The 26,861-nt window shown below is 43.2% G+C and overlaps 1 protein-coding gene across 1 annotated transcript in view; it reads right to left on the bottom strand.

Annotated features, from left to right (window-relative positions):
* LOC145409040 (uncharacterized) overlaps positions 1–26,861 on the bottom strand; it is a 144,224-nt gene that overhangs the window by 69,902 nt on the left and 47,461 nt on the right. The window lies entirely within an intron of this gene.

Raw genomic sequence — 26,861 nt, 5'->3', positions numbered from 1 at the left:
GCGGAATCACCGAGTTAGCTAGGGGTGGAGTCAGAAACTGTACTCCAGACAGCACCCCTAAGGTAGAGACGATCTATGGTCGCTCTAACAGTGGTAAGGTAGAGACGATCGGCGGTCGCTCCCTCCACAACAAGGTAGAGACGATCAATGGTCGCTCCCATAAAGAAAAGACAGAGACGATCTATGGTCGCTCACAACAAAAACAGGTAGAGACGATCAGTGGTCGTTCCCTGAAAGCTAAGGTAGAGACGATCGGCGGTCGCTCCCTCAGCACACTGGTAGAGACGATCAATGGTCGCTCCCATAAAGAAAAGACAGAGACGATCTATGGTCGCTCACAACAAAATCAGGTAGAGACGATCAGTGGTCGCTCCCTGAAAGCTAAGGTAGAGACGATCAGTGGTCGCTCCCTGAAAGCTAAGGTAGAGACGATCAGTGGTCGCTCCCTCAGCACACTGGTAGAGACGATCAATGGTCGCTCCCCTATAAAAAAGACAGAGACGATCTATGGTCGCTCACAACAAAATCAGGTAGAGACGATCAGTGGTCGCTCCCTGCAAGCTAAGGTAGAGACGATCAACGGTCGCTCCCTCAGCACCCCGGTGGAGATGATCGATGTCGCTCCCAGGGTATAGTGAGGAGGAAAGACCTCCCTGTCTCCCCCGGCCTCTGTTCCCTGCGCGAGGTCCTTGAGAAGACCCACCTGTCGGGCCCCCGTGACAGCCGCTGCCGCAGTCCTTCCCTGCAGGCGCCCCTGCCCATAGGAGACCGCAGTCCGTCGCCTCTTCCGGCCCGCCCCAGGACACCCGGGCGAGACCTCACCAGGCCCCCGCGACGCCGGGACCTGACCCAGAGGTTCCTAGCCCTCTTCGGCCCCAGTCCGGAGCCCAGTCCGGAAGCCCCCGGACGTGAGAGGACGCCCTAGTGAGTCGCCCCGTGCCCTCCCGGCTCGCCCTACCCTGGCGACACCCTCAGCCCGACCGGATCATCGCCGAGGTAACTGTGTTTCTCTCTACCAGAGATACGAGGATCCGCAATTGTGAAGTAGGTTAAGTGTGACTCCTTTTTTCTTAGAATAAGACTAGTGCAGTGATTTCATGTAATTTCCATTGGGGTAACCCAGGACATAATGCTACATTAACGGGCGAGAATAGGGGTAGAGACCCCAAGTGAAGATACGTGCGAGTGTCATCCCGAGTTTACTAAGGACTTCTCTCTAGAGCCCAAGGAAAGGATAATACATCATTAGAGTGCTATTGGTTAAACTCTGAGTAATACAGTGGAATAGAATTTACGAGGGTTCCGACTTTGTAACGCGTTGGGAAGTGCGAGCCTACATAACCTACCAGGGAGATGTGTAGTATATAAGTTGTGCTGACGGAAATCTAGTGTTGCCAAACTACAAGGACCGCGAGTGATAACTGTACTCCCTTGTTCTGTACGCTATCCCTGAAAACCCTCCCCACTCCTCACCCCCGCTCTTGAAGTCCAAATAAGAACCAGAGTTAATTGTCAAAGAATTCTTGCCAATAGAAAACACCTAAACTCCCTTGTTAATATCGGGCCTCATTAAGTATTACCATAACTTCTCCCTCGCCGTTCTAAGTCACTCTCCGTGTCTCCCTACCCCCCCCTTCCCCTTCCTGGTAAATCACAACCCCCCCCCCTCTCTCCCCTCCCGCGCTCCGCGCGCATGGGTATTTACTGTACTCCTAGTACTAAGATTTGTTGTATTGTCATTAATATCTAAGAAGCTAGTATCCTGCGAGATACACAATATTTTAAATAAGGTTTTGTATTGCTCTATATTGTGATGTAATGTCTACTGAAATGTCTTGTGTCTAACGGAAATAATATACGTGTATGGTGTTGCCGAAAGTTTTTATGTCCTGCCTCTCTTCATTGCACTAGCTCCAGTCTCGAAAGAGGACCCCGCTCAGTGTTGAGTTGATTTGGAACGAGAGGTCGAGCCAAATTCTACTCAGCATTACACTGGTGGCCAGCGGTGGTTCTAGATCCGAGCGTAGAAGAGAGGTAAATAGGAAATATTTGGAAAAATGGCAACTAAACCGCACGTCCAGTTATCCAAGTTTGACCCTGACCAGTATGACATACATACATATCTTGCAATAGTTAAACCCTTATTGGATATTGGCTTCAATAATGACCAACAAAAAATTGCAGTCACACTTCCACTACTGGGTAAAGCCGCAGCTAACATTGCGCCAAAAATTGTCCCAGAACTCACCTGGCAGAACTTTACCAAGTTCGCAATCCAAGCCATCACCCCATCATTAGGGAAAATGGTGGCTCTATCCAAATTGGATAGCTTTACTTATGACGGGGATTTAGATAATACCCTGTTACAGGCAAGACGCCTGGTTACTGCTGCCTACCCAGAGGCAGATGAAGAAACCCGGGATCAACACACATTTAATACTCTGCTCAGAGTACTCCCAAGTGTTGTAAGACAACACTTCACTATCCATGATCCAACAGGAGACATGGATAGAGATATCAGTTTAATGAGGCGCCTTTTAGCCGTCCATGCCACCCCTCAACGCATCGGCGAAATAAATCAATTCCCCGTTGACCTCATCACCATCAACCCGTGGGAATTTTCTCCGTGCTACCACGGATGTCCGATCCACGACATCCGTGAGCAGCTAGAAGCTGCCCAGTGCAGCGAAATGACACGAGGGCGCTTACAAACCTCCCCACCATAAGCAAATTCCCCTAAGCCCCAGGGGAAGAAAAAAAAAAAAAAAGGGAAAAACAAAAAGCGCCCCCCTGCCCCCGCATCCCACCGTAATGGCGGGGGCCACCTCACCTCTCCCCCAGTCTACGACAGGGGAGAACGTTATCTTTCCTTTTCCCCCCCTCTCACTATCTCTTCTGTTCTACCTTCCCCTATTCCTGCCCCTAGTTCTAACCTTCCCACCCCACACACCACTATACTCCCGCAACACAAAACCGGCCTCCCTCTTCACAGGCCTCCTAGGACCCTCTCCACATCTTCCCCTAACCTACTTCCTAAAACCACCTCCCCCCGTCTACTGCCTTCCACCTCCCACCCCGCGCCACCCACCACCATCACTTCACCACCATTCGCTTTCCCCGCCCACAAAGTTAACTCATTCACCTCCCCTACCACCTCAGCCTCCACCGCCTCCACCACCCCCTGCACCGCACCTGACATCTCACCCGCCACGCCTCGCTCACCCTCACCCCTTCCCTCCGCCGCCTCACCCTTTCCACCCAAGCCCACGTGCCCCGTCCACCCCGCAGGACAACCCACTACCACCGCCCTCTCCCCTCCACACCTACGCACGCCCACTCCGACGTTCTCACCTTCTTCCGCGTCCCCAACGCGCGCGACGGCCCGCGCTAACCGACCCCGCCCACCCCGCACGCCTGCTTCCCCACCCACACCCACCCTCAGAACCACCACCACCACCCCCTCCGGCCGACTCTTATGCCCACCCACCCGATACACACACACCATCAAGCTACATCAGGCCCAAATCCCTCCTACATGTACTCCCCAGAGACTTAACGCCGCATTACTACCACACAAAACCCGGCCTTCGCCCACTCTGTCCGGCATTCCACCTCCAACCACGCCGACAACCACACCAAACAACATGAAGATTAAGCGAGCTATATGGGCCCCTTCCTTTGCCAGGAACCACCGGCTTCGCGGACCCCACCACCTGTTAAGTATCCTCAAGCACACCACCACCCCCTCCGCCCTCTTCCTCACCTATGACCAAACACAAGAGGAGGATTCTTATACTACCGCCTGGCAGCACACACTCCGCCACCTCCAGCCCATCTCCACCACCTCCAACACTCTAGCGTTCCACCTCCAGCCACAGGGACGTGACTTTTTTCAAGAACACGGTGGTGAAATGCGTGGGTTTGACCGCATCGATTCTCCGGAATATTCCGGAGAATACCGCAGTCTCCCCGACATCAAGGCGGACCAGGAGCAGTGGAGGCTGCCCTCAGAAATGCCGACACCCCCACTCGGGTTCCCCGGGGTAGCCGCCGCCAGCCACCACCACTCCGGGCAACAGCGGCGTACGTCAGCCCGGGCCGTGCGCCCTTGTGAGACGCAACCACCGCGCCGCCGCCACCGTAGGAAAAAGACACTACCTTCGCATGGCGGAATCACCGAGTTAGCTAGGGGTGGAGTCAGAAACTGTACTCCAGACAGCACCTCTAAGGTAGAGACGATCTATGGTCGCTCTAACAGTGGTAAGGTAGAGACGATCGGCGGTCGCTCCTCCAACAACAAGGTAGAGACGATCAATGGTCGCTCCCATAAAGAAAAGACAGAGACGATCTATGGTCGCTCACAACAAAAACAGGTAGAGACAATCAGTGGTCGCTCCCTGAAAGCTAAGGTAGAGACGATCGGCGGTCGCTCCCTCAGCACACTGGTAGAGACGATCAATGGTCGCTCCCATAAAGAAAAGACAGAGACGATCTATGGTCGCTCACAACAAAATCAGGTAGAGACGATCAGTGGTCGCTCCCTGAAAGCTAAGGTAGAGACGATCAGTGGTCGCTCCCTCAGCACACTGGTAGAGACGATCAATGGTCGCTCCCCTATAAAAAAGACAGAGACGATCTATGGTCGCTCACAACAAAATCAGGTAGAGACGATCAGTGGTCACTCCCTGCAAGCTAAGGTAGAGACGATCAACGGTCGCTCCCTCAGCACCCCGGTGGAGACGATCGATGGTCGCTCCCAGGGTATAGTGAGGAGGAAAGACCTCCCTGTCTCCCCCGGCCTCTGTTCCCTGTGCGAGGCCCTTGAGAAGACCCACCTGTCGGGCCCCCGTGACAGCCGCTGCCGCAGTCCTTCCCTGCCGGCGCCCCTGCCCATAGGAGACCGCAGTCCGTCGCCTCTTCCGGCCCGCCCCAGGACACCCGGGCGAGACCTCACCAGGCCCCCGCAACGCCGGGACCTGACCCAGAGGTTCCTAGCCCTCTTCGGCCCCAGTCCGGAGCCCAGTCCGGAAGCCCCCGGACGTGAGAGGACGCCCTAGTGAGTCGCCCCGTGCCCTCCCGGCTCGCCCTACCCTGGTGACACCCTCAGCCCGACCGGATCATCGCCGAGGTAACTGTGTTTCTCTCTACCAGAGATACGAGGATCCGCAATTGTGAAGTAGGTTAAGTGTGACTCCTTTTTTCTTAGAATAAGACTAGTGCAGTGATTTCATGTAATTTCCATTGGGGTAACCCAGGACATAATGCTACATTAACGGGCGAGAATAGGGGTAGAGACCCCAAGTGAAGATACGTGCGAGTGTCATCCCGAGTTTACTAAGGACTTCTCTCTAGAGCCCAAGGAAAGGATAATACATCATTAGAGTGCTATTGGTTAAACTCTGAGTAATACAGTGGAATAGAATTTACGAGGGTTCCGACTTTGTAACGCGTTGGGAAGTGCGAGCCTACATAACCTACCAGGGAGATGTGTAGTATATAAGTTGTGCTGACGGAAATCTAGTGTTGCCAAACTACGAGGACCGCGAGTGATAACTGTACTCCCTTGTTCTGTACGCTATCCCTGAAAACCCTCCCCACTCCTCACCCCAGCTCTTGAAGTCCAAATAAGAACCAGAGTTAATTATCAAAGAATTCTTGCCAATAGAAAACACCTAAACTCCCTTGTTAATATCGGGCCTCATTAAGTATTACCATAACTTCTCCCTCGCCGTTCTAAATCACTCTCCGTGTCTCCCTACCCCCCCCCTTCCCCTTCCTGGTAAATCACAAACCCCCCCCCTCTCTCCCCTCCCGCGCTCCGCGCGCATGGGTATTTACTGTACTCCTAGTACTAAGATTTGTTGTATTGTCATTAATATCTAAGAAGCTAGTATCCTGCGAGATACACAATATTTTAAATAAGGTTTTGTATTGCTCTATATTGTGATGTAATGTCTACTGAAATGTCTTGTGTCTAACGGAAATAATATACGTGTATGGTGTTGCCGAAAGTTTTTATGTCCTGCCTCTCTTCATTGCACTAGCTCCGGTCTCGAAAGAGGACCCCGCTCAGTGTTGAGTTGATTTGGAACGAGAGGTCGAGCCAAATTCTACTCAGCATTACAAAAACACTTATATCATAAACCTTACTAGATATAACTTATATGTTATACTTCACTTATGTATAAATAATACACTTGTGAATACCCATTTACTATTTACAACTTCCCACACACGTGCTCAGTCACTGAATCCTTTCCCTGATGGTAAGGACAGAACATTCTTGGAGGTCGATTATGCAATCGGTCCCACGTGTGAGGGAGTGCAATTGGATGAGGAGGATGAGGAAGACATCATCCTACACTCTACAAGTGTCGTGTACAGACTCAGCCACACATCAGTGGGGTACTTTGGGTATCTACCTACCCTGTGGTTGTCACAGAAAACAGTCATGCGTTCAAACGGTGGCGGGAAGACGCTTGCGACAGTACATGTCAACAGGAGTTGCTCTACACCCAAAATCGTGATGGTCATACACGTCAACCAGCTCATAAGGGTTAAGTTTCAGGACATGTGATGAAGTGCAGGTATGATGCCAAAGCAAGGTGAGCTTCAAGGATTTTTTTTTTTTTATATGAGGAAGAAGGAACCAAAGGCTGAGCCTGCAAAACAGTTCTTTCCAAGAAAAAACAAAAACAATACAAAAGAGAGCCAATTTCAAGATCCGTTCATTTTGAAATGCCTGGACACACTGTGTTTGAAAGACTGGGGATCACAGGAAGTATGAAATACAGAGGGAGACAGTTCCAGAGTTGACATGTTGCATAAATGAAAGCCTAGGAGTAACAGTTAACTCTTGCATTAGAGAACTGGACAGAGGTGGAGAGATGCAAGCAGACGGTTCAGAGGAGCAGTGACCATTGAAGTAACGATAAAATATAGATAAAGAGGCAACAGTGCGGTGAAGAGACAGAGGTGGAAGAAAGCCAGTATGAGGAGGAGAGTTGATGAGATGAAAAGCCTTTGACTCCACCCTATTGAGAAGAGTTGTATGTGGGGAGCCTCCCCACACATGCGAGTTGTATTCTAAACAGGGGCGAATAAAACCCGTGTATAAAATCAACAACTGTGCAGGGGTAAAGAAGGCATGGAGTCGGCTTAGCACACCTTATCTCTTGGAAGCAGATTTTACAAGAGATGCAATCTGATCTTTCTAAGATAAGTCCCAAGTGAATGAAACCCCATGCATGTTCAAGGATGATGCAGGATTGAGCTGGCTATTATTAAACATCAGTGGAAGATTTAATCGGGTTGATAGGTGTTAGAACTGAGTCTTTGATGCATAAAAAAACAACAAGATTATTTTTACACCAGTCAGAGATACGAGCCATGTCAGACATTAGGTGTGCCATAGCCTCATCCCTTGTTTGTTGAAGTAACTGCTGAGATGGACATTGCTGAAACCGAATGGAAAGGTGAAGGGTGGAATCATCAGTGTACGAGTGGACAGGGTTAGATGTACAGCACAGAAGATCATCGATGAATAAAAGGAAGAGAGTTGGTGATAGGACAGAGCCCTGAGGAACACCACTGTTAATAGATCTAGGAGAGGAATGATGGCCGTCTACAACAGCAGCTATAGAACGACCAGGAAGGAAGCTATAGACGAAGACACAGATAGAAGGCTAGAATCCATAAGAGGGTAGTTTGGAAATTAAAATTTTATGCCAGACTCGATCGAAAGCCTTTGAGATGTCAGGTGCAATGGCAAAGCTTTCGCCAAAGTCACGAAAGGAGGATGATCAGGAGTCTGAGAGGTAGGTGAGAAGATCACCAGTGGGGCGTCCCTGACAGAACCCATACTGACGATCAGAAAGAAGGTTGTGATAGGAAAGATGCTTTAAAAATTTTCTGTTCAGAATAGACTCAATACCTTTTGAGACACAGGATGTTAAAGCAATTGGACGATAGTTAGAGAGCTGGGAATGGTCATCCTTCTTTGGGACTGGCTGAATGCGAGCAAACTTCCTGCAAGAAGGAAAGGTACAAGTTGAAAGACAAAGACGAAAGAGTTTACCTAGGCAGGGTGTAAGCACAGAAGCACAGTTCTTGAGGACAACAGGATGGTGACAAAGTGTGGTTTTACAATCCTTAGTGGAAGGGACAATCACCAAAGCTGCAGAGCTCGTGGGACGGGCCTTACACTATGTCAGACATAATGTACTGGACCACCTGTCAGATATAATGTACCGGATTTGGGGAGGCAAGAAGTCTCACCCAAAAGTGGTACACGTGAATCGTTTTGTCAGTTCCATGGGTCGTACAATACAGCTGGGAGGTCTCCGAGGAATTGTGCACTCCCGCAGCCAAGAATGTTAAGGAGGACCAAGGAAAGAAGTACATGAGAATGGTGACAGTTTCCCAAGAGACGAAGTGCACCAGGGAGAGGACCAAGACATTCTAGGAGGAGTGGATTGTGTGAAGGAGCTGGGACATCGTTGGAAGCTACATAGAAGGAGACCTGATAAGTTGAAGGATTATTTTGTGTATAATTAAATGTTTAGTTTGGATTAATGATTATATTTGTATACACTGTGTAGTAGGGGGTAATGTTGAGAAGTGGGATTTGCTAGTTAGGTAGTCCTGGAAGGTTCTCAGTATTTCACGTATTTTTCAGTTTGCCAGTTAACCTGCTATTTGTGACCGTAGGTATTTAGTAATGCTGTACAGTACATTAATAATTTTTGTGCTAATTTTCTCTTATGTGAATGTTTGTTAAATTATGTAATTTTTTTCTCAGTCTGTATGCTACACAATTTAGAGTGTTATGCAGTGTAAGAAAACTGTGGCATGTTTGGATGTCTCTGATTTGGTAACTGTAGGTTCTAGAGTAAACTAGGAGCTTCGAGTGTAATGCAAGGCTGTATAAGGAAGTGGAAGAGCCTAGGGGAGTCAGTTTCGTTTCAGTTCAGTTTGAGTTTAGTTCAGTGTCAATTCAGTCAGTGCAGTTAGTGAAGATTGTATAGCTCCGATACTTATGAAAACAGTGAAGTGTAGCTGGCATGCATTAAGTATAATTATTTGGTGAATAAAGACTATGAACTTAAGAAGCCGGCATTTATTTACCACGTCTGAGCTGATCTTCTTGTTGCACACCGAAAGGCTAACCATAGGAAGAACAACTCACTGGGCAACGTCCTTCCTATAATGAATTACTGCTGTTGAAGCCGGTAGCAGGGTGGAACTGGATGTAACAATACACACACATACACACCAACCCACACACACACACACACACACACACACACACACACACACACACATATATATATATATATATATATATATATATATATATATATATATATATATATATATATATAAAACACTATGTTAAAGAGTCAGAGAGCAAGGCCACAGGTCAAGGTTATAGGGAAAGTGAAAAACAGTTTTGATCTGATGTGAACCAAACTTGGTGGAATGGGTAAAGTTTAGACGCGAACGCATGCATTCAGTTTTGAGAATAACCAGTGAAAAGTCAAGGTCAAGGTCACAGGGCAAGGTCAAAGTTCAACTCGTGTATTCGTGTGTGGAGAAAAACGATTTTGTATTGATTTGGATAAGAAATGGTGAATTAGTTGAGGATCACCAAGAAAAATGTCCTGTATTTTCTTGGAGCAATGGGTCAAAGGTCAAGGCCACATGCAAAATCAACTTTAACGGTTTTCCTTCGCTTCAGATTAAACATTTTGGAAGGATTCAAGTTGAAGCAAGGATAGCTTCGATCTTGAGAATAATCTAAGGGAAAGGTCAAAGGCCAAGGTCATTGTGTTAAAACAGATTTGATGTGATGTAAACCAGTGCTGGTGGATGGGTTAAAGGTCGGGAAAGAATAAAGTATTTCCATGTTGAGAGTAATCTGTCAGCGGTCAAGATCAGCGTCAACAATTCGGCCCTTAGACCAGATGAAGGACGGGGAGTTGCAATCTATTTGGTGCTCTTTTTTTTTTTTTTTTTTTTTTTTCTGTTTCCAGGTGACATTTATCAAGGGTGGCTTCATAATGAAATGGGAATAGACATAGCATTAATAAACCCCCGCACTACGTCAGATACTTTCTGTTTAGGAAAAATCGTCTGGCGTAAGCAGAAATAACATAACTAGATGTGCCGTTTCTTCCTGTGTATTCATGGAAAACATGGAAACTACTACCCAGTCGTGTGATAGGCATGCCGTTTTGAAAGGAATGCAAAATAACATGACTTCATCATAAAAAAAATAAACAAATAAAAACTAGTATCTGGATGTAAAAGCCACACGATTGCAATGGTGGCATATGTGAAGGGGTGATATCCCAGGATACACTCAGTGAGTCAGCCGTAGTAGTAGTAGTGGCAGCAGTAGTGGTAGTAGCAGTAGTATAGTAGTAGTTGTAGTAGTAGTTCGTGGATGGGGGTCCATTCTACAACAGGTAGGCTACTAGAATATCAGTCAGAGCGATATCTGCGTTCTTCCCCATTTTGTATCCTTTTATAATTTTTGGATGGGGCTGACCCCCCTGAAAAAAATGGCGGATAATTTATAAAGAGGAGGACATTATCAAGGAAAAAGACTAACCGACCTGAGAAATTTCACTGAAATCCATGTTCTCACTTTCCCCTATATCTGGGCGATATCTATGGTGTACTGTGCATGGTGCTCAGTGGTCGGTGTATAGTGTATGGTATATTATATGAGGTTTAATGTATTTGGTTTATGGTATAGTTGTGGTGTGCACGGTGTATGGTGCATAGATATGGTGTATGGTATGTATGAATATGGTGTTGATAGTGTTTTGTGCATATTATGTATGGTACAAACGGTGTGTGGTGTGTGTGGTGTATGATGTATATAAGTACTGTATGGAGCGTATGGTGTATGATGCATTTTTTTTATGTGTCTGACTCTGGGCATAGGCTTCACAGTCTGCTCCCGAAGCCAAGTATTCCTCCTACGTGCCATACACCTCTACAAGTCACCACTTCGGCGCTAACACCCACCGTCCATATTGAATACATGCTACGGCTGTCTCATACAGGACTGGTGTATTGGTATTAGCGGGGATATTTTTGCGACGTGTCGGCGGGTCTTCTGGAAGATCGGTAAAGTCTGATTAAATGAAATTCAAATCCTCAAACTGTTCCCTGCTCCAGCGTGGATTTGAACCTGAATCTGGTAGGGCTGCAGGCCACCTCTCTACCGAGTGAGCCACCGCCCCCCCCCCCCATGGTGTATTGTGTGTAAAATGTATGATGCATATAATATATGGTGTGAATGATGCATTTTGGAGTAAATTATATATGCTGTATGTGCACATGGTGCAGTGTGTGTATGTTGTAGATGGTGTATGATAATGTTTGATATTACGGTCTTTACAGTGTGCATCATGTATATGGTGTTTAATAAGTATAGCGTGCTGTGCATAAGTAGTATGGTGTGCATGGCATATGGTGTGCATTGTATGCTGTGCAGGGTATATATGGTGTATTGTGCATATGGTGTACATAATGTGCACTGCATATGTATGTAATAATGTTTATACGTATATAGTATACAATATGTCCATGAAATGTATGACGTATATATGGGTACAGCGTGCTTACCAGTAAAACACCTTTGTCAGCGAGGTACGAGTGAGGCCATTTAAATCCCAAAACATTGAAATGTCGCCTTACACCCTAAGGATGCCCACAGTATATTGATGGCTATCTTCCTACCAAGTTTCATGCCTTTGTAACAAACTGTCTGGCTTGTGACCCTCTTTTAAAGATTTAAGACATGCTGCACTTGGCTCATGTCACGTGCCACGTGCACCGGCAGAGTGTGATGAAACCTGTCAAAAACAAATCTTAAAGAACTGGGCTATCATATGGCTCAAGCCACGCAGTGATCGTCCCTCTGGTTGCTGAGATATAAGCTTCTCAAAAGCGTTACAGTCGGGCTGGGCTGGGTTGGGCTGGGCCAGATTGGGCTGCTCATATGTGAGAAAATGCCACTACTTGACAAGAGACTCACGAGGGCTTTGCCCTCTCTCGTAATAAAGCACGTACCATGTTCATAGCTTGTGTACCGTTTATAAGCATGTGTGAAGCGTGTACAGTGGTAGTGCCCATTTAATGTGTGTGGTGTGCATAATGTTTATTCTCATATCTACGAGCAACTAGAAGTTGCATTCAAAATGACCCAGCTGAACCTTCAGCATTTCGCGTGCCTGCTGCTCTCTCAACGTGGTTTGAATGAAGCTCTGTGATTGACTGAGGAAAAACAGCTGATGTTACGTGTGCGGCATATCCATTTTTATAAAGGTTCTTGCACTCAGAATATACTATGTTAATAAATGCTTTACGATGTGGCTACGACCTCCTTCCCAGTGTTTTGATTATGGATCGGAACTGATTTCGTGAGCATTTCAATCGTCCGACCTTGAAAGGTCCAAAGAAACCCCATGCGATCTCACAGCTACAAGCTGTTTCAGATACACTGTGTAACAATCTTATACCAATTTTTTGTTTATGTTGATTTTTACGCTACTTCTTCTCAGTGTTAATGTGTAGATTCCGAATAAGCTATTTGCTTTTGTATAAATCTAGAGTTACAGGAATTATGCAACAACACATGTATCATACAAGGACAGGAACTGCAACTTGTTACCATTTCGAGAATGTTGAAAATGTCAGAGTTTATATGTTTCCGGGTGTATATTATGAATATAACTAGAAAATGAGGAAACAGTAACATCACAAGGAACGCAGGGCATAGTTTCTAGGAATGCACTTTTGATCTTGACTTTCTTCTGTAGCTGTGATGACAATCGCGCAACAATCCCCAAACGTAATCGCCCATCATCGCCTCATTCCACCTGCCCTGATATCTGGTTTCCATCAGCAGAATGTCCTGGTGGAACCGTTCGCCATGCTTCTCGATGACTGCACCCACGTTGCTTTTGAAAAAATCAACGTGGGAAAGCAGATAGTGCAATTTGGTTGACATTCTGCATCCTAGCTGGTGGAAGGCGCTGATCAGGTCACTGATGAGCTGTGCAGAATCTGGTCTCCTCTGGTTACCAAGAAAACCTTCCACAACTCCTCATAAAGCATTCCAAGCGCACTCTTCACCATCAGTGATTTTACCCTGGAGTTCACGACTTGCAAGCGTTCTTCGAACTTTCGGCCTGGTGAATATGCCACCCATCACCTTTGCCACGCTCTACTTGGAAAACATTAATCAGATATGCAGAAACGCATTGCCATCCTTGTTGATGGCTTTCACAACTTGTTTCGCAAGACCATGTTTTATGTGTGGGAGTGGTAGTAATACTTTCAATCAAGAGATCAGTGGAGCTCTCAGAACGTTGCACGAGCCTAGTGTGGGACTCTCCCTGAGAGGCCAGTCTTTCCTCAAGAAGTGCTCTGCATCGCTCCGGCTGTCCCACAAGCATAAAAAACACGAGTACTTCGTATAACCGCCTGGCATTCCAAGTAGGAATGAAATCATTTTGAAAGCCCCACAAAACTCCAAATTGTGATCTGAGTACTTCATCTTTGTCAGACAAATCTTCACAGTCTCATAGCCTTCTTTCATTTCCACAGAATGTGCAACTGGAATTAATGAGAGTTCGTTGCCGTTATGCAAAATACAGCTTTTAGGCTCTTCACAGAACTGTCTATGAAGAGTCGCCATTCTGTGGCCTTGTAATCCATTCCCATGGCTTGGAACAAACCCCTAACATCAAAACAATAACTCAACCAGGCTTCTTTACAAAATCTGAAGAAAGATGCAAACTTACCATGGCAATTCCTATAACTCAACTTGCAACTGGGATCCAAGTTCCATTCGCTTAGACGTGACGCCAGCAGCTCAGCATTAGACTTGGTGAGTCCTAAATCTCGGACTAAATCATCCAGTTCTTGCTGATTGGGAAAGTGTGGAGTGTCTCCGGAACATTATCCAAAATACGATTCATCATCACTTTCCCTTACATCATCAACAATGTCCTCATGGTCAGAGACAACTTCCGTGTCTGCAGGAGGGACAGGAATCACCAGCTCATCATTATGAGGCACCGGAGAGATCGAAGAAGGCAATTTTGGATATGCAATGTTCTTTCTGCCCTTAACACTCTTCACCTCTTACGTCAACCATGCAAAACTGTCAATCGTCATGGTGATTTGAAGGATCTTGCCGCACTCTCAGAACTGCGAAAGGCATCTTCTTTCTTGCAGCTCATAGCCAAGCTTCAACCACAGAGCGACAGCTACCGCAAGTGTAGTGTGGAGCCCAATCCTTATCTTGATCGCCCATTGCCATGCCAAAATATGCTTTGTATGCACAAGCAAATTTGGTATCAAGGTGGATTTTGTGTTCGATCATCTTCAGTCTAATATATTCTCCACATACATAACAAAATGTATTGGCTGACAGCTTGTAGCAACGTCTGCTGGTCATTCTCATCAAAAGGAACACCTTTAGGAACAGCTCAAAAACACTTACCAGCCAAACTAGCAGTGTGAGACTAGCTTATCGAATGAACAAACTTGATCTGCGTTGCAGGAAGCAATAATGGTCATATCGACGACATCTGCATGAACGCAGATTGTGTGTTTGTGTGTTTGTGTGTGTGTGTGTGTGTGTGTGTGTGTGTGTGTGTGTGTGTGTGTGTGTGGGACGTGGTAAGTGATATGTCAGCCAGCACATCGGGACGTGGTAACAAGACTGGAAATAAACAATTGCCAATCACTGACAAAACCTAGAGACAGACAAACAGAACATACATCACTGGAATCAGTGTGGAAAACTGAGACTAACAAGACCAAAAAAATTGAATAAGCAAATTCTTAGTTACACGGTGTTATCGGCCCTGGTTCATAGGATTGATAAAAATTGTGTCAACGCAGTGAATAGGTTAAAAGACAAGTTCAACATTGCCACAGTACCACAAAAAGAGCCATGCTTTTTCCACTGCGTGAATATCCTCTTCATTCCCGTTATGTCATTTTTAATTTGATTTTAATCAATTTGTGAGAGATGTTTAGCAGCCTTTTACAGCCCCAACTACAGCCGCAACATTCTAAGGGGAAAGAAATAATATTGGGGGCGGGCCGATGAGTCTCAGCAACGCAACATGGTCAGGTGGGGTCTACTCTTGTATAAAATTTCGTTTTCTTATATAAAAAAAAAAAAAAAATGTGCATAGTGACATTGTCCCCTAGCTGGAAGCAGAGGTGTCCCCACCCCCAAAAACCTGGTCCTAGTGTCCCACTCTGCCAAAAACCAGGTCCTAGTGTCCCACCCTACCAAAAACCTGATCCTAGTGTCCCACTCTGCCAAAAACCTGGTCCTGGTGAAGACCTACCACTTTGCAAAATTTCGTTAACATATTAAAAAAAAAAATGTGGATGTGAATATTGTCATTGCATGGAACCCTAAGGGGTCGCTCTTTCCTTGGGCTGTGGCCATCGGCGATGGCACCCTGCCAACAAACTGATCTGGGTGGAAATCTACCACTGTGCAAAATGTTTTCTTGGGTGGTAAACTGGCATTGACCCTTCTGGCATTGCCACTCCTGTGGGGAGCAGGTTAACTCCACTGCCTAGAGTACCTGGGGTGGGTGGAAGTTCACCTTTCTGCAAATATTTCGTTTTCATATATATATATATATATATATATATATATATATATACAGCACATATGTACAGTATATAGATAGATAGATATAGATATAGATAGATAGATAGATAGATATAGATAGACAGATAGGATATAGATGGATAGATATAGATAGACAGAGATAGATAGATATAGATATATAGATATTAAATAAAAGAACAGAGAAAGGAAAACCAAATGAATGAAAAAAAAAATAATCCATACACCAGATTAGTAGTGTCCTTCATTAATAAAAAATCTGTAACAGATGGACTTGAATATCTGTAGGTTGAGGTTTGGGGGGAAACAACTCTGGGGAGGCGAATTCCAGAGAGATGCAGTTCGGGGAATAAAAGAATTCTGCAATATGGTTGTGTGACATTCCAGTCATGAGTGCTACCAGATGCCCGTGTAGAACGAGGGAAAACATGGAGCGATGGCACGATGGACGTAACTTCATCTGAGCATTTGCCATAAAAGTATCTGTAAAACAATGGAAGGGAGGTAACATTCCTTCTTACTTGTAGGAGAGGCAGTTCATTTATAACAGAAGGGTTATTAATAACTGCAGCAGCTTTTTCTGAATTTTTGTCTAGTTGTTTTAGTGCAACCTCTCCACATCCATTTCAAAAGGGTAAGCAATATTCTAGGTGAAAGCACACATGACTCTTATAAATTACAGCTAACTGTTCGTCAGTGAAGTTCTGGACTCTGTACGATAATCGAAGTTTCTTTGAGGCGGTTTTAGCAAGTGATCTGACATGAGAGGTCCAGCTGAGGGCATTATTAAGTGAAACATTGAGAATTTCAATACTTTTGGAGATAGGAATATTAATAGCATTGAAGGTACCGGTAATATTCGAATCTAACAATATCTGCCTATTAGTAAATTTTATATATATATATATATATATATATATATATATATATATATATATATATATATATATATATATATATATATATATATATATTGGATTCACTAGCATTGAATGAGACAAGGTTATTTTGTCCCCATTCAGTGATCTTATATAAGTCTTGATTTATGGAGATGGCTGCACTGAGTTGAGAGTTAGAGATATTAAACTTTGAAAATGGATGTTTGAGTGTGAATGAACTGTGAAGTGTTGAGTCTTTTGCATATGAGTGGATGAGATTGTGGGTGACAGGTAAGAGATTATTAATATGAACTAGGAATAGGGTTGGCGCCAGAACTGATCTTCGTGGCATGCCGGTGTTAACCGAGTGAAAATTGGAATATACATCATCTGCTTTTCCTCTTATTTTTCTTTCGCTGAGATATGAGGAAAGCAGAGGAACAAAAGACGTTAGTCCATAGCAAGGGAGTTTGGATAGCAGGAAAGGGTGCCACACTCTGTCAAAAGCTCTAGAATTATCAAGGGCTACTGCATGAGTTTCTCCATGTTGGTCAATTGACTGATGGATGGTATAAGTCAGGAGATTGAGTATAGTAATGCTGGCTCTATCGTGGCGAAAACCATAGTGTCTATCACTAATCAAGTTGTTGATTTCCAGGTGTTTAACTGTATGCTTATTAATTACAATTTCAAATACTTTACCAAGAGATGTGATATCTATTGGTCTGTTATCAGAGGGGTCAGAGGAATTTCCTTTCTTTGGAATTGGGTGGATATTGGCTTCTTTCCATGAATAATGGAATGAAAAAGTACGTATCCATAGTATGAATAATTTAGCTTGAACAGAGGTAAGTTGTGGGGAGCACTGTTTCAAAACAGTTGGAGGAATTCCATCTGGGCCTGGAGCTTTGTTGGTTGGTAAATTATCTAGGATGGATTTTACGTATCTAGTCTGCATTTTTCAGTGTAAGAATTTCGGGAGATTCAAGTTCAAGTACTGGGACGTTCTGGCTGACTTCGTCTGTGGTAGAATTTATGGCAAATAAACTAGCAAGGATATTCTCTTTACCACGTGGGTCATTTGTAATGTTACCGTCTGAAGATTTTATTGGAGAAGTGGGTGATGACTAAAGTTATTACTGAAAGAACTAAGACCTAACAAGAGTATTCTATTGCCATTAGGACTGTTAAGTAGTTTTGGTGGTTGGTTTTGAAGATAGTTTGATTTAGCAAGATTAATTACTGCTTTCGCATGACTTGTAATTTTAAATTGACAGAGTGATTCACACTTTTTTAAAAGTAAGAATTATATGCTAATGATGAATTATAATGCTCCGGTACAGTTGCTATCAAAGCATCTTGGAGAGTTCGATATTTTAGTGAACTGTTGACATGGTATGAATAAATCCATACAAGCTAGTGTTAAGTCATTAATATGGGACTAGGTAGAATTGACATCACTAGAGAATAAAGACTGCCATGGAATATATATATATATATATTTATATATATATATATATATATATATCTATATATATATATATATATATGGTGGGTTGGGTTGCACAGCCAGATTCAATTTCAGAAATAAAAGAAAGATGATTAAAGATAAAAAGATATGCCCAATAACAGTACACGAAAACAAAGCAGTCTTTCAGTTGGAAATAAGGAACAGATTCTGGCTCTAAGTAATGCTGAATGTGACACTGATGAGCTGAATGACAGACTAACAAAAGTGCTAAGAGAATCAGCAGAGGTAGTAGGAAAACCTAATACAACCAAAGCTTAGAAGTATTCAGAAAAGACACTCGAGCTTATGAAAAAACGAAATGAAATGAAAGAAAAGACAAAGAAAGACGAAATAGAACGAGTAGAATTAAATAAGGTTATCAACAAAAGACAAAGAGAAGAAAAAGGAAAGAGAAACATGGATCAGATCAAAGAAACCATCAACAATGGAAAAAGTCTGAAACAGGTCCGAAGTAAAATGACACTAGGAAAGCAACAAATGACATCACTGAAAGAAGAAAACGGTGAAATCATTAAATGCAGAGATAAGATGGTGAAGGCAGTTGAAGAATTTTACATAGAACTGTATGCATCAAAGACAATAGTATCAATAGCTAACTTTTCAGTTGACACAAGTGAAATACCTGAGGTAACACCAGACGAAGTAAATATTTGTCTTAAAAATATGAAATGAGGGAAGGTTCCGGGAGAAGATGGAATAGTAACAGATTTACTTTTGGATGCCGGAGTAGAAGTACAAAATAGGCTTGCTCACTTATTTACCCATTGCAGAAAACAGAAGAAAATTCCCAAAACATGGTGTAATGCACTAGTTATTTTACTCTATAAAAAAGGTGACTCAAAAGATCTTAGTAACTATCGACCCATTAGCTTACAAACTCTTCACTAAAGTCCTTCCGAACAGAATAACAACAATTCTGGAGGAAAACCAACCTTGTGAACAGGCAGGTTTCCGAAGCGGGTATTCGACCATTGATCATCTACATACAATGAACCAGCTAGCTGAGAAAACTATAGAATATAATAAACCACTGTGCTTAGGTTTTGTTGCTTACGAAATGACTTTCGACTCAGTGGAGCACATAGCAATTATAAATTCATTGCGAGAACAAAGAGTGAATGAGAACATTGTAAACCTGCTCGAAAACATATATAAAGAGGGAACTGCTACAGTTAAAATACATAAGGACTCAGAAAAAATTAAGATTGAGAAAGGCGTGCGTCAGGGAGAAAAAATTTCACCAAAATTATTTACAGCATGCCTAGAAAGTATTTTCAGAAAGCTAGACTGGGAAAATAAAGGAGTGAACATTGAAGGAGAAAAGCTAAATCATTTAAGATTTGCAGATGACATTGTCCTAATCTCAGAAACAGCGGACGCATTGCAAGAAATGTTAAATGATCTGAACAGAGAAAGTCTGAAAGTAGGACTGAAGATGAGCCGAAATAAAACTAATGTTTAATCCACAAACACCAAAGAGCGTCATCAGAGTAAGCGATGAAATTCTTGAAGAATTTGAGGAGTACAACTACTTGGGACAACTACTAAAAGTAACGAAAGATCATGATAGCGAAATAAAAAGACGCATTACCATTGGGTGGAAAGCTTTCGGTAACCATAGAGACATAATGAAAAGTAGTTTGCCAGTTTGTATGAAACGAAAAGTATGTAACGAATGTATAATTCCAGCTATGACGTATGGTTGTGAGACCTGGAAACTGACAAAATCAATGGAAAATAAATTAATCCGTCCTCAGAGAGCAATGGAAAGGTCAATGTTGGGACTATCTTTAAGGGACAGGAAAAGATCAACTTGGATGAGAGAGCTGATTAAAGTCAAAGATATTGTGGGGGTTATAAAGGAACAGAAATGGAGGTGGGCAGGCCATATAGCAAGAATAAGGGATAACCGATGGAGCAAGAGGCTTACTGACTGGACACCAAGAGAATGTAGCAGAAAAAGGCCAGACAGGAGATGGAGAGATGAGATAGAGAAATTTGCAGGGAAAACGTGGCAAAGATTGGCTCGGTCAAGGAATTCGTGGAAATGGTTGGGGGAGGCCTTTCTTCAGCAGTGGACTAGTTATGGCTGATATATATATATATATATATATATATATATATATATATATATATATATATATATAGTAGTGTGTGTCAATTTTGAAAAAGCCTTAAAATTTTAAATGGCATGTTATGTTTGTATGTATTTCCTTCTGAAAGTCACAAAAATAGCTTGTTTTTCGAATCTGAATAACATTAGGTACATCTGTTTGACACTGAAATATTGGTATATCCATTTTCAGGCAAGTAGGGTAAAAACCACCCAAATTCTTCTTGTTGAAACATGTTGAGTTGTAGCTGTTAGCTTCCACTGCCTCTCACTGTTTGTCTTTTTGACATCGTGAAAAGGTATGTATATTTGCACTCTGTGCCAAAAACAGATTTTTTTTTGGTCCACTAGGGGTTCAGGTATAGGGAAGTAAACTACCCTTCCTTATTTTAGTTTACAGTGGTTTGGGGACGTAGTGTTTTAGGGTCACAGTTCATCATAAAGGTTTCAGTTATTCAAATATTACTTTATAAATTTCATAAAGGTTTTTAAAAGCGAGGGCAGTGTGGTACCTTAATGATTTAATATATTCATAAATAAAATTTGTTAGTTTACCATATCCTGTCTTTTGTTTCCTTTCTGTGATAGTTATCAATGCAACCTACTAGATTGGCAATTGTTTTGTAATCTTACCTATCCCTTGATACATTGTTTTATTATGTATTGAAATATGTTTGCAAGTTTTTTTTTTTTTTCTGAAGATATTCTTTCTTTCAGATACGAGTATGTCTGTTCATATGAGGAGTTACTTCAACGGTCATCCTAGCAACCTGGTGGATCCAGGCAAGCAAATGATAGTATCTGAACTGCCGACAAACAGGGATATATCGAGACTGGGTTTGCTGAAGAGGGAAGATTGTGATGCAGATAGAAGAAACTGCAAAGTTAAGACTTAGTGAATGACATTTTTCCAGAAGTTTCATTTCGGTGGCGGAAAGCTAATGCACATTTCACTCCACCTGTATTTGTCAGTGAGAGGAGTATAAAGAGGTTGGAAACTTTATGGAAAAGAGCTGTAGAGGAGGTCTTTGGGAAAGGGAAAGCTGGAGGAAGAAGAATTTTATTAAAGACTTGGATCGATTATTTGACATTCTCTCCTGCAAATGTCAGATATTAAGCTGTGTTGATGTGGGCTGCAACTCAGATTGTGACATAAAGACTCATATAAACTGTAGCTACACCGAGGAAAAGAAGATCCCAGTAAAGGAGCTGTTATACATAAAGGGACAGAAGGAGAAGGTAGGGAGTATAGGGCCTCATCAAATGGGAACTGTGGACATTCCAGAGTGTCGTAGACAAGTGGCGGCCATAAACGACAGCAGGAGAGAAGTGAAACAGAAGAAAAAAAAATAGAAAGGAGGAAGGGACAAGGAGAGAGGAGGAGGTAAGAAGGGATTCCTTATTGGACGAAACTGAAGATGTTTTGGTGGAAGAGAAAAATCATGACAAGAAAATCACTCACATTAAGCAACAAGCTGGACCACAGCAAAGGAAAGCCTCATACAATACAGAAGATATCAGAAATATTGCTCCAGCCAGCATAAGGCATCACACTGGCCTAAGAGAAGCAGCAGAAATTGCCACAGCTTCATGGATTAATGCTGGTGTTATCACAGAGGATGATTCTCACCTGGTAATAGATCACAACAAGTTGGGGAGGGCACAGTTAGAGGTAACGACTGAAATGGAACAAGAGTTTGAGCAGGAGGTGAAGGAAGCTGGGTTAAGCTGTATAATGTTTGATGGAAGGCGTAATGATACTAAAGTGTTGATGGAAGCTGAAGACTGCAATAAACGATTCCCTGGCATGATCAAGGAAGAGCACTACACAGTATGCAGCGAACCTGGCGGGAGATACTTGTAGCACTTCACGCCTGAGGAGCCAAGAGGGAGGAAAAAATATGTAGAAATAATTTCAGACTAATTGGTGGACCAGCTGAAGGACAGACGAGCTGCCATGTCCCTTCAGACAATAGGAGGGGACTCGGGTAATGTTAATACTGGTTGGGAAGGTGGAGTTATGTAGCATGTTGAGGCTAACCTTGGCAGGAAGCTGATCTGGTTAGTATGTGATCTCCATACTGAGGAACTGAGTTTGAGACATATTGTCACTAGCCTGGATGGTCCCACACTCAGTAACAACAAGTGGGGTGGCAGAATTGGCAAGATGCTGGACAAAGCGACAGAACTGGAAATAAACAGTGCATTTCACAAGATCTGTGTAGGGCCCCCTATTATCCAGTTTAGTGAAAAAGTTATTAGGGATCTATCTACAGACCAAACTGTATAGCTATAAGACAGCACATGCCATCAGGAGTGGAAAGTTGCCTCGCAGCTTGGCTCTGCTGGAAATAGGACCTGTCAGTCATAGCCAATGGCTGACAACTGCACTGAGAATATGCAGACTGTGGGTATCTAAGCATTGGCTGAATGGGAAGTACAAGTAGAATCTCAAGCTGATAGTTGAGTTTATAGTGGGGTTATATTTACCTAATTGGTTTAACATAAAAGTAAAGCACAGATGGGTGGAGGCACCTTGGCATATTCTGTACCAGCTTGAGCTGCTGAAAAGTCAGAAGAAGGAAGGAGATGTTGGAAATAGTTATCCCCACTGTGAAGAGATCGGCTCGATTTGGACACTCTGAGGCAATAATGCAGGCCACGCTGTGCAGTGAGATGGAAGAGGAGAGAAAGGATGCAGTAGACAGGATACTGAAGATTAGAGGAAAGGGAGATGACAGGACTCACATAGGCAACAATTTTCCCAGACCTAAGAGAGTAGCTGGCATTAACCCAGATGCCACAAGGCTGTCACAACTGACTGATTGGACTATTGGAGTCACCGAGCCTCCTCTTACTTGTTTCCTCACTGCAGCAGAAGTTAAAGAGCTCGTACTTAAGCCTGTGGAGGTACCAGACTGGCCCTCACACACCCAGAGTGTGGAGAGGTACGTCAAGCCGGTGACAGGGGCTGCTGTACAAGTCTTCAGTCACGAGAGAAATGAAAATCAGGTCCCAAGTAGTTAGCAAAAGGATAATGCCCAGGAATAGAAGTAAACAGGACCTAGTCTCTCTCACCAAGTTTAAAGACTGTGAAATTTAATGGGATTACTTAGTATATGGAAGACGTTGTCTGCTCTCTGTTCGCTTCTGTAATTGTACATGCGAACTAAAATAAATGCCATTGTAATGCAATATCCCAGTTAATACTGTCACCATCAGAAATTTCAGATGTTGATATAAACTTATTATCTGTTATGCTGTGTTTCATTATCATAAATTATTGAAATAATAAAAAAGGGAGACAAAAAAAATATTTAAACACAATAAATCGGTAATTTAACATATGAAAGGGTACATAATAAAATCAATACAATATTAAAAGTGAAATTGATGTAGCTAGGAACCCTCAAATTTGATGATAAATGACGTTTTTGAAGTCTATGCACAAAAATGCATCATTTTATTAGCTGCCGTCGGTGAAATTCCCAGATTTGTATTTTGACCCCTAAAATTGACACACCCTAATGTGGTAGGTGGGGTCGCTCGCCATCCACTCACTCGATCTAGTGCTGCTTTCGGTGTCTGCCCTTTCCTCTCCTTCATCCTTCCTCTTTTGTCTTTTTTTTTCCTTCACTGTTTCCTTTTTCTTCTGCGTAAGGGTGGCTTTACACTCCCTCCTGTCTTTCTTTCCTCTTCCCTCTGCCTATGGGTAACTTTTCACTGAGTGACAAGCCAAGTGGTTTCCAGTACTTAAGGTGCTCCAATCGGATTGAGCCTGTGTACAATAGGTTTCCAAAGGATGGTTGGGGTTTATTGCTCACGTAATGTCACTCAGGGATTAGTGAGGCAGGTCACTGTCATCTTAAATGTCAGAACCAATTTACCTAGCCTTGGGGCCTGCGCTCCTTATGGGGCGACATAGGATTGGATGATGGCTATATATATATATATATATATATATATATATATATATATATATATATATATATATATAAAGTCTATGGGGCGACATAGGATTGGATGATGGATATATATATATATATATATATATATATATATATATATATATATATATATATATATATATATATATATATATAAGTCCTCTAAGCCGGCGACCAATAATCCGGAAATCCCAGTACCCGAATTTGTCAAGGCGAAATTTTTCGAAATTTTCTGGTCTTTTTTCGAATTGCTGGGGGCTTTATCTAAGCATTTATCTGGCTTGGACTTCCTCTTGGCCTTGGATGTACACTCATGATTACTAATCTCTGACCAGGGACGTGTGGCCGGCAGTGTTATGACCACACACGAGCCACGCATTCGAACACAGCCTCCTCACTATGGTGGTACCAATCTTAAGTGGCGGTTTGGGTGGGGCACGAACCTCTGTACAGTGGTGCTACGTGTTCCATACCCGCTAAATGAACGACTCAGATATATGTAATAGGCATCACAGTAAGATAAACACATAAGAATATAATGGTAACGTGTGTATTATAATATATGGAAGAACAGTAAACCGATTATGCGTAAAATATTTATACGGCAGTACAGAAACGTGGCATAATTATTTTACAGTGTTGCTTAAAAAAAAGTAGTCACTTTTATTGGCTGTTACCGTATTTCTGGGGTTGGTAATAATGTCACAATTATGATTATAAGATAATATGCAGGATTATAAGCAAAAATATGCCAGTTTCTTAGTAAAAAAAAATATATACATTAAACCCTCGTGAGCGGCAACACACACACACACCCAGTCCCACCTGGTCATCTGTGAGGGATAGAGGAATAGGCCTGTTTGGGGACACCTCTTAAAAAAAACGCGCCAAGACTTTAACCTGGGTGGTGTGGAAATAAAGTCAAATTTACAATATGTACATTATAACGTAAAAGAAAATAACCAAAATGTATCCTAAAATACCACAGACGAGAGAAAGAGAGAGAGAGAGGGGGGGGGGAGGGGAAGGCAGACCAGGGGCAGTGTTGAGTGCAGCTTAGTGAGAGGAGGAGGAAGGGAGGGAAGGAAGGAGGGAGAGAGTGATTGAATGAAAACATATCATGGCTCCACAACAACGAGGTCATCTGGTGCCATATGTAAAACAATAATATTTTTAAACATAATTAGATATAATAAAAACAAAATAAAGAAATGAAAGCACAAGTTTATAAGTCACTCATAAAAGAAACAAAATTCCCAAGGGTGAAGCACATCTCCCCAAGGAGAGAGAGAGAGAGAGAGAGAGAGAGAGAGAGAAGGCAGGCAAGGGGCAGTGTTGAGTGCATTGTCAAGCTGAGGGAAAGATGAAGGGAGGGAAGGAAGGAGGGAGAGAATGATTGAATGAAAAGGCGCCGCAACACCGAGGTCATCTGGCGCCATATGTAAAACAATAATATAATAAAAAACAAAATAAAGAAATGAAAGCACAAGTTTATAAGACATAAAAGAAACAAAATTCCCTAGGTGATGCACATCCCCCCAGGAGAGAGAGAGAGAGAGAGAGAGAGAGAGAGAGAGAGAGAGAGAGAGAGAGAGAGAGGGGGGGGGGATCGCGAGTATGGAAAACGTGGCACCACTGTACAGAGGTTCGTGCCCCACCCAAACCGCCACTTTAGAATGGTACGACCATAGTGGGCAGGGAAAAAAACTGTAACCAGGTGATCTGAAGTGAACTACTCCTTGTTTCATTGATATTACCATATTCTTATGGGTTCTCCTCCATAATATAATAATCTGTGTTTACTGACAGGGGCCGACATTTCTTCAATCAGTCTGCAATTTAGAAGTTTCCAAAAAGTAAAAAAACATGAGCCACTATATGTGGGTACTGGCATCACAGTAACTACAACAATAACCTCCACCACAACAATAACCACCACCACAACAACAACCACAAAAATAATAATTATTTACGAATTAGCAGCATTAACTGGCACACATTTTGACTAGACGAGCATGCAGCTAAGTCGTCGGGTAGGAATAGAGCAACCATTCCCACTGGATGGCAACGGCATAGATATAAATAAGACTAGATGCCGCATCGTCCATTCTTCAGTACACAGGCAATGCGTCTGTGCGGCCGCCATGTTAGATCGGTCACGCATGTAATAGTGGGGCTGTTATTCAGACTATGAAAATGAATGTTGTTGTGGTGGAGGTGGTGATGGTGGTTATTGTTCGGTGGTGGTGATGGTGGTTATTGTAGTGGTAGTGGTGGGTGTTGCTGCGGTGGTGGTGGTGGTGATGGTGGTTGTTGTTGTTGTGTTGGTGGTGATGGTTTTTGTTGTGGTGGTGGTGGTGGTGGTTATTGTGTTGGTGGTGGTGGTTGTTGTGTTAATTGTGGTTGTTGTTGTGTTAGTGGTGGTTGTTGTGGTTGTTGTGGTTGTTGTTGTTGTTGTGGTGGTGGTGGTGGGTGTTGTGATGGTGGTTTTAATGGTGGCTGTTGTGGTGGTGATTGTGGTTGTTGTTGCTGTTGTGGTGGTTGTGGTGGTGGTGGCGGTGGATGTTGTAGTTGTTGTGGTGGTGGTTGTTGTAGTGTTGGTGGTTGTTGTGATGGTGGTGGTTGTTTTTGTGGTTGTTGTTGTGGTGGTGGTTATTGTTGTGGTGGAGGTTATTGTTGTAGTTACTGTGATGGTGGTGGTGGTGGTGGT

This window comes from Coenobita brevimanus, chromosome 79 (genome assembly GCF_032717465.1).
Source record: "Coenobita brevimanus isolate Jiangsu-jjx chromosome 79, ASM3271746v2, whole genome shotgun sequence".
Taxonomy (NCBI): domain Eukaryota; kingdom Metazoa; phylum Arthropoda; class Malacostraca; order Decapoda; family Coenobitidae; genus Coenobita; species Coenobita brevimanus.
Note: the sequence above shows the minus strand (reverse complement) of the source record. Positions and strands in the feature narration are given on the sequence as shown.